A 12,102-nucleotide genomic window follows, 5' to 3' on the forward strand; every position below is an offset into this window, starting at 1 on the left:
CAGCTACAAACAATTCACCCTGTTCAGACATCAGTTAGAAGAAGTTTTCTTGTAGAGAGTTCAGTTACAAACAAATCACCCTGTTGAAAGATCAGCTAGAAGATGTCACCTTGTAGATAGTTCAGTTACAAAGAAACCACCATGTAGAGAATTCAGCTACAAACTAGTGACCCTGTAGATACATCAGCTAGAAGAAGTTACCTTGTAGAGAGTTCAGCTACAAAGAAACCATTCTGTAAAGAGCTCAGCTGCAAACAAATCACCTATACGGAATTCAGCTACAAACAAATCACCCTGTAGAGAGATCAGCTAGAAGAAGTTACCTTGTAGATAGTTCAGCTACAAACAAATCATCCTGTAGAGAGATCAGTTAAAAGAAGTTACCTTGTAGAGAGTTCAGCTACAAAGAAACCATTTTGTAAAGAGCTCAGCTGCAAACAAATCACCTGTACAGAATTCAGCTACGAACAAATCACCGTGTAGAGAGATCAGCTAGAAGAAGTTACCTTGTAGATAGTTCAGCTACAAACAGATCTCCCTGTAGAGAGATCAGCTAGAAGAAATTACCTTGTAGAGAGTTCAGCTACAAAGAAACCACCATGTAGAGAGTTCAGCTGCAAAGAAATCACCCTGTATAAAATTCTGCCACAAACAAATTGCCCTGTAGAAAGATCAGTTAGAAGAAGTTACCTTTTAGAGAGTTCAGCTACAAAGAAACCATTCTGTAAAGAGCTCAGCTGCAAAGAAATCGCCTGTACAGAATTCAGCTACAAACAAATCACCCTGTAGAGAGATCAGCTAGAAGAAGTTACCTTGTAGATTGTTCAGCTACAAACAATTCACCCTGTAGAGAGAGCATCTAGAAGAAGTCACCTTGTAGAGTGTTCAGTTACAAAGAAACCACCATGGAGATTTCTGTAATCAATATATGTATTATATATATATAATTTGTACATTTACTGATAAAATATTTAAAGTACATCTGCTTCATATTTTCTTCTTCCTGTGGTAAAAAAAAAAAGATAGGTTAAAAAAGTCTCAAAGCCAGCCATAGGCCGGCTTTGGGGTATACAAATGCAAAAAGAAATGAAATCTAATCCAAAACAGCCAAGCTGTAAAAAAAGTGTGCGGCCCTCAAAAAGGCTATGGTGAAAAAAGATGTGAAATCCAAGGTGGCGGCCAAGAAATGGCTGTGATGGTAGGTTAATGGTAAAAATTTTAATAATGACAATTCAGGTGAATTTGGTGCCAAGACCAAGCGGCACAAAAATTCACCTGAATTGTCATTATTAAAATTTTTACCATTAACCTACCATCACAGCCATTTCTTGGCCGCCACCTTGGATTTCACATCTTTTTTCACCATAGCCTTTTTGAGGGCCGCACACTTTTTTTACAGCTTGGCTGTTTTGGATTAGATATACTTTCAGTCCTTGACTTTCAATTACGGAACTTTGCTGTTAGCAATTAAACATAACTTCAAAGCATGTCATTTCCCAGTATATAGGTACACTACATATAAGTACATAGAAATCATAAATGGTTTGAAGACTGTGCACTGAAAGAAGTCCCTAAAAGCTTTATTGATTGCTTTCCTGTAAACCGATTTTCTTAGTTTGTATCAAATTGAACAGCACCACCTTATCACTGCGTTATTGGACAATGTGTAAATCTTGATTAAAATTGTATTCAAGAGAAAGTATCTGGTCAGTAAGCTTCATTCATTAATTCAAGGTAGGCTTTGTTGCTCAGTGGATTAGTAACAAGATTAGTAACTTTCTTACTTGTAGTAATAAAATTTGATTCATTACAGTTGTAACTTTATTGGTAGCGCGTTACATTTGTAAGTAAAGTAGCTTAAGTTATATTACTAGCATATATTTTGTTATATTACTTAGTTACCACAAAAGAAATAATATTAGTACGTGACTCATTACATAAGTAATGCATTGTCCCCAACACTGGCAACCATTTTTAAATTCTTGGTGTGAAGAGAATGTTTGTTGCAACTACGTACAGGGGGTGTGTAATTGTTTTTATAGGCTTTTCACTACCCTATGCAATTACTGCTATCTTTTCTACTATGGAAAGAATAAGTAGTATAATACATTAGGTACAACTGTATCTCTACAATTTCTGTACTTCTACAGGCAGTAACACAAGGTATGACTAAATTTCCTTTATCAGAATCACTTCAAGTCCATATTAGTGCAGGACTTGAAGTGATTCTGCTCAAGGAAAAGTAGTCTTGGTTGGCTTGAGTGTTTGCGGCTGCATTTGTAACAAAATACCTTAAACTGCTACCAGACCCAATAATATCTACAGTATAGCGTCTCTTTTTTTGTAAACAACCCTTTTCTTTGGAACACCATACCATATTCCATCCTACAGATTAAGAAGTCAAATTTATTCCATGCTACCCTTTGCCGCTCTCTATTCAAATTACTCTCTTTTTTGTCCTGTTGTGCATTGCTCTGTTATTAGCTGTTTGTCTTGTCTTAGTTGTTGTATTCATGTGCATTTTAATGTTATTGTATGTATGCTTAATTGTGGGAAGTACATTTGCAGGCTTGTCCTTTTGTATGACCCTGTCATTTTGACAAATTGATAATAATACTAATACATAGTGGAAGTGTAATTGTTCTGACTGAATGTAGTTGCAGTTGTGTGTAGAAATCTTTGTGTGGCAATTGTTGTAATGGTCGTTGCACCAATGTTGTAGTTGTTGTGAATGAATGCTTACTGTTGTTGCTTGCAGCTAAATTTATGTGAAGTACATACGAGTGTAGTGTCTGTTTGTTGTACGTAAGTGATTGTATATCATGCATCATAATATAATCAACATTATTTAGTTACTCATAAAATAAAGAAACTATCATATTACTTTGTGTCCACAGCCATATGTGCAACTACCACCTTATCAAGATTTCTGTTCAGTTGGGATAAGGATAAGGTGTTGTTTCTTAAGAGTGCAAATAATTAAAAAACTCGCTAATTAAAAGGCATGAAAACCCAATTTGCTTGCATTTTCCTTGAACTTCAAAAACAGAATAATTATGTGACCGGATTTGCCAAAAGGTACCTTTTCTGCACATTATACATGCTAACAAACATAACAATGTAACTTTTGACTTCGTATACTGATTACCTTGCTCTTAGTTTCAAAATGCAGCCAAATGCTTTAGCTACATGCATGGAAAATGTCAGGCAATTTATGCAATGACCAAAATGTTATGGAGCTTCAAAGTTCACAAAATGAGTCAAAATTTAAAAGGTACCTTTTCACAAATTCGGTTGTGTATTGTGATATGTATTTGCAAGATATTAGTGGTCATGAATTTACAAAAAAAATAGTTGCAAACATATAAAAATGGTAATGCTCTGCTACCATCTGCAACATATGAATTATGAATGATTTCTCAACATCTCTTTGAATACTATGGCAAAGTTGTGAATATAGAAGGTTTATGGAAAACCCTGCTCACTCAACAATATATTGAGAAATTCAGTCTGCTAGCGATATTGTCAGTATGTTTATGTGTTGTAATGTAGCCAATTGTGTGGAGTTAAAATCATCAATTGGCTATACTATATTTGTACTCTATATAGGGAAGATGAGAACAATTTTATCTTCATGGCTATTGCTAATGGCTTGTGTTGAAGTCAGCATTCAACAGTGTACCATTAAGGGATCCATGTCAAAGATTAAGGATAGACTATACTCTATCACTGATGCCATGATCACCATCAACAGTACATATTACAACTGTTTGTCCAGATCTGATACTAGTGATCATTACAGTTCCATGTCAGTGTCAATATTGTATATCAGATCAGGTGATCCTAATAACACACATGAAGTTCGATACAACCTACAGTGTAATAATAGTGTTTGGGAAATTGTTGGGAACCAGTCAACTGCTCTGAGAAATAATAACACAAGATATTGTGAAGACTGTATTGATCAAACTGTGAACAAGTATCGCTGTACCAGTTATGCCATTGGTAAGTTAACAATGAAGTGTTACATGTATATGTGACTGGATCTACGAAAACCGTTCTTATCGCCCAAGACAGGAAGTTTGACTTTTTCACACAAACACAAAGCTTAATGAATGCACTATCAAGTTTCACTGCCACAGTCGACCAGAGTAAAGTAATCTGCTTTTGCTGGCTGCTTTTTTAGAGCACAGTGGCGAGCCGTACGAGTGGTCTGGGGTCTTGATGGAGCCCTGGCCAACCAGGAGATGGCTGTGTATGGCTGTACAGCTCCGTGGTGTTGGACAATGGACTGTGCTGAAAATTTCCTTTCATTTTAGCCAGTTCTGAGTCCTGAATGGCCTATAACTTGGCCTAATTCATCCCAGCACGTTTCTTTTCAATTTTTGAACACCATCTTGCCTGCCTTCCAGGGCCCCCACCTCCCACCCTTCTGGAGCTCGCCTGATACAGACAACCTCGGTTTAAAAACTATCTAAAATGACGGGAAACTTAGCTGTTGACCACTCCTTCAGTGGATGATCAGGAAGGTAAGAAATTGTTGTGAAACGTGTGAAAATTTGGTATGCGTAGCTACCACCATTGGCCAGCTACAACACACTGAATATTTAAAACCGACATTTCTTGATACTTTTGAATGGGCAATAAGACCGGTTTTCCCAGAGATAGTCACATCTAATCCAAAACAGCCAAGCTGTAAAAAAAGTGTGCGGCCCTCAGAAAGGCTATGGTGAAAAAAGATGTGAAATCCAAGGTGGCGGCCAAGAAATGGCTGTGATGGTAGGTTAATGGTAAAAATTTTAATAAAGACAATTCAGGTGAATTTTTGTGCCGCTTCACAAAATTTACCTAAATTGTCATTATTAAAATTTTTACCATTAACCTACCATCACAGCCATTTCTTGGCCGCCACCTTGGATTTCACATCTTTTTTCACCATAGCCTTTCTGAGGGCCGCACACTTTTTTTACAGCTTGGCTGTTTTGGATTAGATTTCATTTCTTTTTGTATTTGTATACCAGCTTTGGGACTTTTTTAACCTACATTTTTTTCTTTACTACAGGAAGAAGAAAAGATGAAGTAGATGTACTTTAAATATTTTATCAGTAAATGTACAAATTATATATACTGTATAATACATATTTGACCGCATTTGCGAAAAGGGGTCTTCCACACACATCCGATTTGCCAACTTTGACAATTGATAACTTCAGATTGGAACGAGCTATTGCCTTGATATTTGGGCAGTGGTGAGCACCACTATAGCTGAATACATGGTGAAATTTTCAGGTTAATATGTTACTTGAACACTGAGTTATGGTCTCCAACGTTTATGGAATTGGGTGTGTGTGGAAGACCCCTTTTCTCAAATCCGGTTACATATATTGATTACAGAAATCTCCATGGTGGTTTCTTTGTAACTGAACACTCTACAAGGTAACTTCTTCTAATTGCTCTCTCTACAGGGTGAATTGTTTGTAGCTGAACGATCTACAAGGTAACTTCTTCTAGCTGATCTCTCTACAGGGTGATGTGTTTGTAGCTGAATTTTGTATAGGTGATTTGTTTGCAGCTGAGCTCTTTACAGAATGGTTTCTTTGTAGCTGAACTCTCTAAAAGGTAACTTCTTCTAACTGATCTTTCTACAGGGCAATTTGTTTCTGGCAGAATTTTCTACAGGGTGATTTCTTTGCAGCTGAACTCTCTACATGGTGGTTTCTTTGTAGCTGAACTCTCTACAAGGTAATTTCTTCTAGCTGATCTCTCTACAGGGAGATTTGTTCGTAGTTGAATTCTGTACAGGTGATTTGTTTGCAGCTGAGCTCTTTACAAAATGGTTTCTTTGTAGCTGAACTTTCTCCAAGGTAACTTCTTCTAACTGATCTTTCTACAGGGTGATTTGTTGTAACTGAACTATCTACAAGGTAATTTCTTCTTGCTGAATTCTCTACAGGGTGATTTGTTTGTAGCTGAATTCTGTACAAGTGATTTGTTTGCAGCTGAGCTCTTTACAGAATGGTTTCTTTGTAGCTGAACTCTCTACAGGGTGATTTGTTTGTAGCTGAAATCCCTACAAGGTAACTTCTTCTAGCTGATCTCTCTACAGGGTGATTTGTTTGTAGCTGAACTCTCTACAGGTGATTTGTTTGTAGCTGAACTCTCTACAAGGCGATACTACTAGGTGATCTCTATACAGGATTCCTTGTTTCTAACTGAACTCTCAACAGGGTGATCTGTTCATAGCTGAACTTTCTACTGGGTGATTTGTTTGCAGCTGAACTCTCTAAATGGTGGTTTCTTTGTAGCTGAACTCTCTACAATGTGACTTCTTCTAGCTGATCTCTCTACAAGGTGACTTGTTTCTAGCTGATCTCTCTACAGGGTGACTTGTTTCTAGCTGAACTCTCTACTGGTGATTTGTTTGTAGCTGAACTCTCTACATGGTGGTTTCGTTGTAGCTGAACTCTCTACAAGGTAACTTCTTCTAGCTGATCTTTTTACACTGCATATTTGTTTGTAGCTGAGTTCTCTACAGGGTGATTTGTTTGCAGCTGAACTCTCTACATGGGAGTTTCATTGTAGCTGAACTCTCTACAATGTGACTTCTTCTAGCTGAACTCTCTACAGGGTGACTTGTTTCTAACTGAACTCTCTACAGGTGATTTGTTTGCAGCTGAACTCTCTACATGGTGGTTTCTTTGTAGCTGAACTCTCTACAAGGTAACTTCTTCTAGCCGATCTTTCTACAAGGTGATTGAGTTTTTTGCAGCTGAAATCTTTACATGGTGGTTGCTTTGTAGCTGAACTCTCTAAAAGGTAACTTCTTCTAGCTGAACTCTCTACAGGATGATTTGTTTGCAGCTGAACTCTCTACGTGGTAGTTTCTTTGTAGCTGAACTCTCTACAATGTGACTTCTTCTAGCTGAACTCTCTACAGGGTGACTTGTTTTTAGCTGATCTCTCTACAGGGTGACTTGTTTCTAGCTGAACTCTCTACAGGTGATTTGTTTGCAGCTGAACTCTCTACATGGTGGTTTCTTTGTAGCTGAACTCTCTACAAGGTAACTTCTTCTAGCTGATCTTTCTACAGGGTGATTTGTTTGTAGCTGAATTCTCTACAGGGTGATTTATTTGCAGCTTAACTCTCTACAAGGTGACTTCTTCTAGCTGAACTCTCTACAGAGTGATTAATTTTTTTTGCAGCTGAACTCTCTACATGGTGGTTTCTTTGTAACTTAACTCTCTACAGGGTGATTTGTTTGTAGCTGAACTCTCTACAGGGTGATCTGTTCATAGCTGAACTCCCTATAAGGTAACTTCTTCTAGCTAATCTTTCTACAGGGAGATTTGTTTGTAGCTGAGTTCTCTACAGGGTGATTTGTTTGCAGCTGAACTCTACATGGTAGTTTCTTTGTAGCTCTACAATGTGACTTCTTCTAGCTGAACTCTCTACAAGGTGACTTGTTTCTAGCTAATCTCTCTACAGGGTGACTTGTTTCTAGTTGAACTCTCTACAGGTGATTTGTTTGCAGCTGAACTCTCTACATGGTTTATTTCTTTGTAACTGAACTCCCTGCAAGGTGACTTCTTCTAGCTGATCTCTCTACAGGGAGATTTGTTTGTAGCTTAACTCTCTACAGGTGATTTGTTTGCAGCTGAACTCTCTACATGATGGTTTCTTTGTAGCTGAACTCTCTACAAGATAATTTCTTCTAGCTGATCTCTCTACAGGCCGATTTGTTTGTAGCTGAACTCTCTACATGATGGTTTCTTTGTAGCTGAACTCTCTACAAGGTGATTTCTTATATAGCTGATCTTTCTACAGGGTGATTTGTTTGTACCTGAACTATCTACATGATGATTTCTTTGTAGCTGAACTCTCTACAAGGTAACTTCTTCTAGCTGATCTCTCTACAGGACAATTTGTTTGTACCTGAACTCTCACATGATTGTTTCCTTGAAGCTGAACTCTCTACAAGGTGATTTCTTCTAGCTGATCTTTCTACAGGGTGATTTGTTTGTAGCAGAACTCTCTACAAGGAAACTTCTTCTAGCTGATCTCTCTACAGGGAGATTTGTTTGTAGCTGAACTCTGTATACATGATTTTTTTGCAGCTGAATTCTCTACATGATGGTTTCTTTGTAGCTAAACTCTCTACAAGGTAACTTCTTCTAGCTGATCTCTTTACAGGGTGAATTGTTTGTAGCTGAACGATTTACAAGGTAACTTCTTCTTACTTATCTCTCTACAGGGTGATTTGTTTGTAGCTGAACTTTCTACAAGGAAACCTCTTTTAACTGAGCTCTGTACAGGGTGAATTGTTTGTAGCTGAACTATCTACAAGGTAACTTCTTCTAGCTGATCTCCTACAGGATGATTTGTTTGTAGCTGAACTATCTACAAGGTAACTTCTTCTAGCTGATCTCTCTACAGGGTGATTTGTTTGTAGCTGAATTCTGTATAGGTGATTTGTTTGCAGCTGAGCTCTTTACAGAATGGTTTCTTTGTAGCTGAACTCTCTACAAGGTAACTTCTTCTAGCTGATGTATCTACAGGGTCACTAGTTTGTAGCTGAATTCTCTACAGGGTGATTTGTTTGTAGCTGATCTCTATACAGGTTACTTATTTCTAACTGATCTCTTTAATTCTGTTCAGGGTGACTGCTCTATTAGGATGACTGCTCTATTAGAGTATCTCGATCTCGCACTTGCTACACCAAGTTGGATTTCGTGTTATAACTCCGTGGCTTTAAGTCTGATTCTTCTACACCATTGAAGAGCCTTTCTAAGATGATTACTCCATCTGTACTGCGATTTTCAAAGCATTACCCCCAGTGGTTTATCTGGTAGGCGTGGCAAGCATAATAATAATAATAATAATAAAATAAAAGAATTAAAAATTAGCTAATCTCGATTGCGTAATTGTTACACACTGTTGATTTTTTCGCTGTATCTAATAGAGCAGTCATAAGGAAACTTCTTATAGCTGATCTCTCTACAGGGAGATTTGTTTGTAGCTGAACTCTCTACAGGTGATTTGTTTGCAGATGAACTCTCTAAATGATGGTTTCTTTGTAGCTGAACTCTCTACAAGGTAATTTCTTTTAGCTGATGTCTCTACAATGTCACTAGTTTGTAGCTGAATTCTCTACACGATGGTTTCTTTGTAACTGAACTCTCTACAAGGTGACTCCTTCTAGCTGATCTTTCTACAGGGTGATTTGTTTGTAGCTGAACTCTCTACAAGGAAACTTCTTCTAGCTGATCTCTCTACAGGGAGATTTGTTTGTAGCTGATCATGAACTCTCTACAGGTGTTTTGTTTGCAGCTGAACTCTCTACATGATGGTTTCTTTGTAGCTGAACTCTCTACATGGTAATTTCTTCTAGCTGATCTTTCTACCGGTGATTTGTTTGTAGTTGAACTCTCTACACAGAAACTTCGTCTAGCTGATCTCTCTACAGGGAGATTTGCTTGTAGCTGAACTCTCTACATGATAGTTTCTCTGTAGCTGAACTCTCTATAAGGTAACTTCTTTTAGCTGATGTATCTACAAGGTCACTAGTTTGTAGCTGAACTTTCTACATGATGGTTTCTTTGAAACTGAACTCTCTGAAAGGTGACTTCTTCTAGCTGATCTCTCTACAGGGTGATTTGTTTGTAGCTGAACTCTCTACAAGGAAACGTTTTCTAGCTGATCTCTCTACAGGGTGAATTGTTTGTAGCTGATCTCTCTACAGGGTGACTTGTTTCTAGCTGATCTCTATGCAGGTTACTTGTTTCTAGCTGATCTCTTGAATTCTTTTCAGGGTGACTGCTCTATTAGGATGACTGCTCTATTAGAGTATCTCGATCTCGCACTTGCTACACCAAGTTGGATTTCGTGTTATAACTCCGTGGCTTTAAGTCTGATTCCTCTACACCATTGAAGGGCCTTTCTAAGATGATTACTCCTTCTATACAGTGATTTTCAAAGCATTCGCCCTAGCGGTTTATCTGGTAGGCGTGGAAAGTAGTCGTTTTTTATTAGCTAATCTCGATTGCATAATTGTTACACACTGTTGGTTTTTTCGTTGTATCTTTCTGGTTTTTAGCTCGATTTCTTTCAAACCACAAAAGGTTTGAGGTTCAATAGTTAACCTATTCACCCACCGATTATCAGCTTCTTCCCATACGCGGTTTACCCTGTAGGCGTGACAACATATTGGTGTTATTTTTCGTGAATAATCGATCATAACTCTTTTCCTGTTTATCGTATCCTAGCCAATGTTGGCACCGAGATGCACTTTTATACCCCGTACTGTGTGCCAAATTTCAAGGCAATCGGATATGGCGTTCGCGTTGTATAGCAGTTTTTGTAAGTGTGCGAAAAGAGGAAGAAAAATAAGAAGAAAGAACAAAAATCGAAGAACCTAAGCCAATTTTTGAAGTTGCTTATCTCTTGAATACTTGAAGCGATTTCACTCTAATTTGGAATGTGGAATGCTGAAGGTGGAGGGAGTGTCCACAGCAAAACTCGTCTTCTTTCATCAAGGTAGCAAAGAGCTACGGAGGTGCGAAAATTGTGTTTTCTTTCTTCCTGTCAATATACTCACGGGTGTTACGCGCCGGCTTCTTGGGCCACACGACACACTACTGTGTGTCTTGATCTAATCCAAAATAGCCAAGCTGTAAAAAAAGTGTGCGGCCCTCAAAAAGGCTATGGTGAAAAAAGATGTGAAATCCAAGGTGACGGCCATGAAATGGCTGTGATGGTATGTTAATGGTAAAAATTTTAATAACGACAATTCAGGTGAATTTTTGTGCCGCTTGGTTTTGGCACAAAATTCACCTGAATTGTCATTATTAAAATTTTTACCATTAACCTACTATCACAGCCATTTCTTGGCTGCCACCTTGGATTTCACATCTTTTTTCACCATAGCCTTTTTGAGGGCCGCACACTTTTTTTACAGCTTGGCTGTTTTGGATTAGATTTCATTTCTTTTTGTATTTGTATACCCCAATTGGGACTTTTTTAACCTATCTTTTTTTTACTACAGGAAGAAGAAAAGATGAAGTAGATGTACTTTAAATATTTTATCAGTAAATGTACAGATTATATATATAATACATGTATTGATTACAGAAATCTCCTTGGTGGTTTCTTTGTAACTGAACACTCTACAAGGTGACTTCTTCTAGATGCTCTCTCTACAGGGTAAAATGTTTGTAGCTGAACGATCTACAAGGTAACTTCTTCTAGCTGACCTCTCTACAGGGTGATTTGTTTGTAGCTGAATTCTGTACAGGCGATTTCTTTGCAGCTGAGCTCTTTACAGAATGGTTTCTTTGTAGCTGAACTCTCTACAAGGTAACTGATCTTTCTACAGGGCAATTTGTTTGTGGCAGAATTTTATACAGGGTGATTTCTTTGCAGGTGAACTCTCTACATGGTGGTTTCTTTGTAGCTGAACTCTCTACAAGGTAATTTCTTCTAGCTGACCTCTCTACATTGTGATTTGTTTGTAGCTGAACGATCTACAAGATAACTTCTTCTAGCTGATCTCTCTACAGGGTGGTTTGTTTGTAGCTGAATTCTGTACAGGTGATTTGTTTGCAGCTGAGCTCTTTACAGAATGGTTTCTTTGTAGCTGAACTCTCTGAAAGGTAGCTTCTTCTAACTGATCTTTCTACAGGGCAATTTGTTTGTGGCTGAATTTTCTACAGGGTGATTTCTTTGCAGCCGAACTCTCTACATGGTGGTTTCTTTGTAGCTGAACGATCTACAAGTTAACTTCTTCTAGCTGATCTCTCTACAGGGTGGTTTGTTTGTAGCTGAATTCTGTACAGGTGATTTGTTTGCAGCTGAGCTCTTTAAATAATGGTTTCTTTGTAGCTGAACTCTCTAAAAGATAACTTCTTCTAACTGATCTTCCTACAGGGCAATTTGTTTGTGCCTGAATTTTCTGCAGGGTGATATCTTTGCAGCTGAACTCTCTACATGGTGGTGGTTTCGTTGTAGCTGAACTATCTACAAGGTAATTTCTTCTAGCTGACTTCTCTACAGGGTGATTTGTTTGTAGCTGAATGCTGTACAGGTGATTTGTTTGCAGCTGAGCT

At 38.0% G+C, this 12,102-nt stretch overlaps 1 protein-coding gene across 1 annotated transcript in view; it reads left to right on the forward strand.

The window, feature by feature from the left end:
- Window positions 1–3,830: 3,830 nt before the first annotated feature.
- LOC136252716 (immunoglobulin superfamily DCC subclass member 3-like) overlaps window positions 3,831–12,102 on the forward strand; it is a 53,428-nt gene continuing 45,156 nt past the window's right edge. The window contains exon 1 of the mRNA XM_066045284.1: window positions 3,831–4,005. The gene's annotated coding sequence lies outside the window, so the exon portion shown is untranslated. The remainder of the gene's footprint in view (window positions 4,006–12,102) is intronic.

Source organism: Dysidea avara, chromosome 4 (assembly GCF_963678975.1).
Source record: "Dysidea avara chromosome 4, odDysAvar1.4, whole genome shotgun sequence".
NCBI classification, from domain to species: domain Eukaryota; kingdom Metazoa; phylum Porifera; class Demospongiae; order Dictyoceratida; family Dysideidae; genus Dysidea; species Dysidea avara.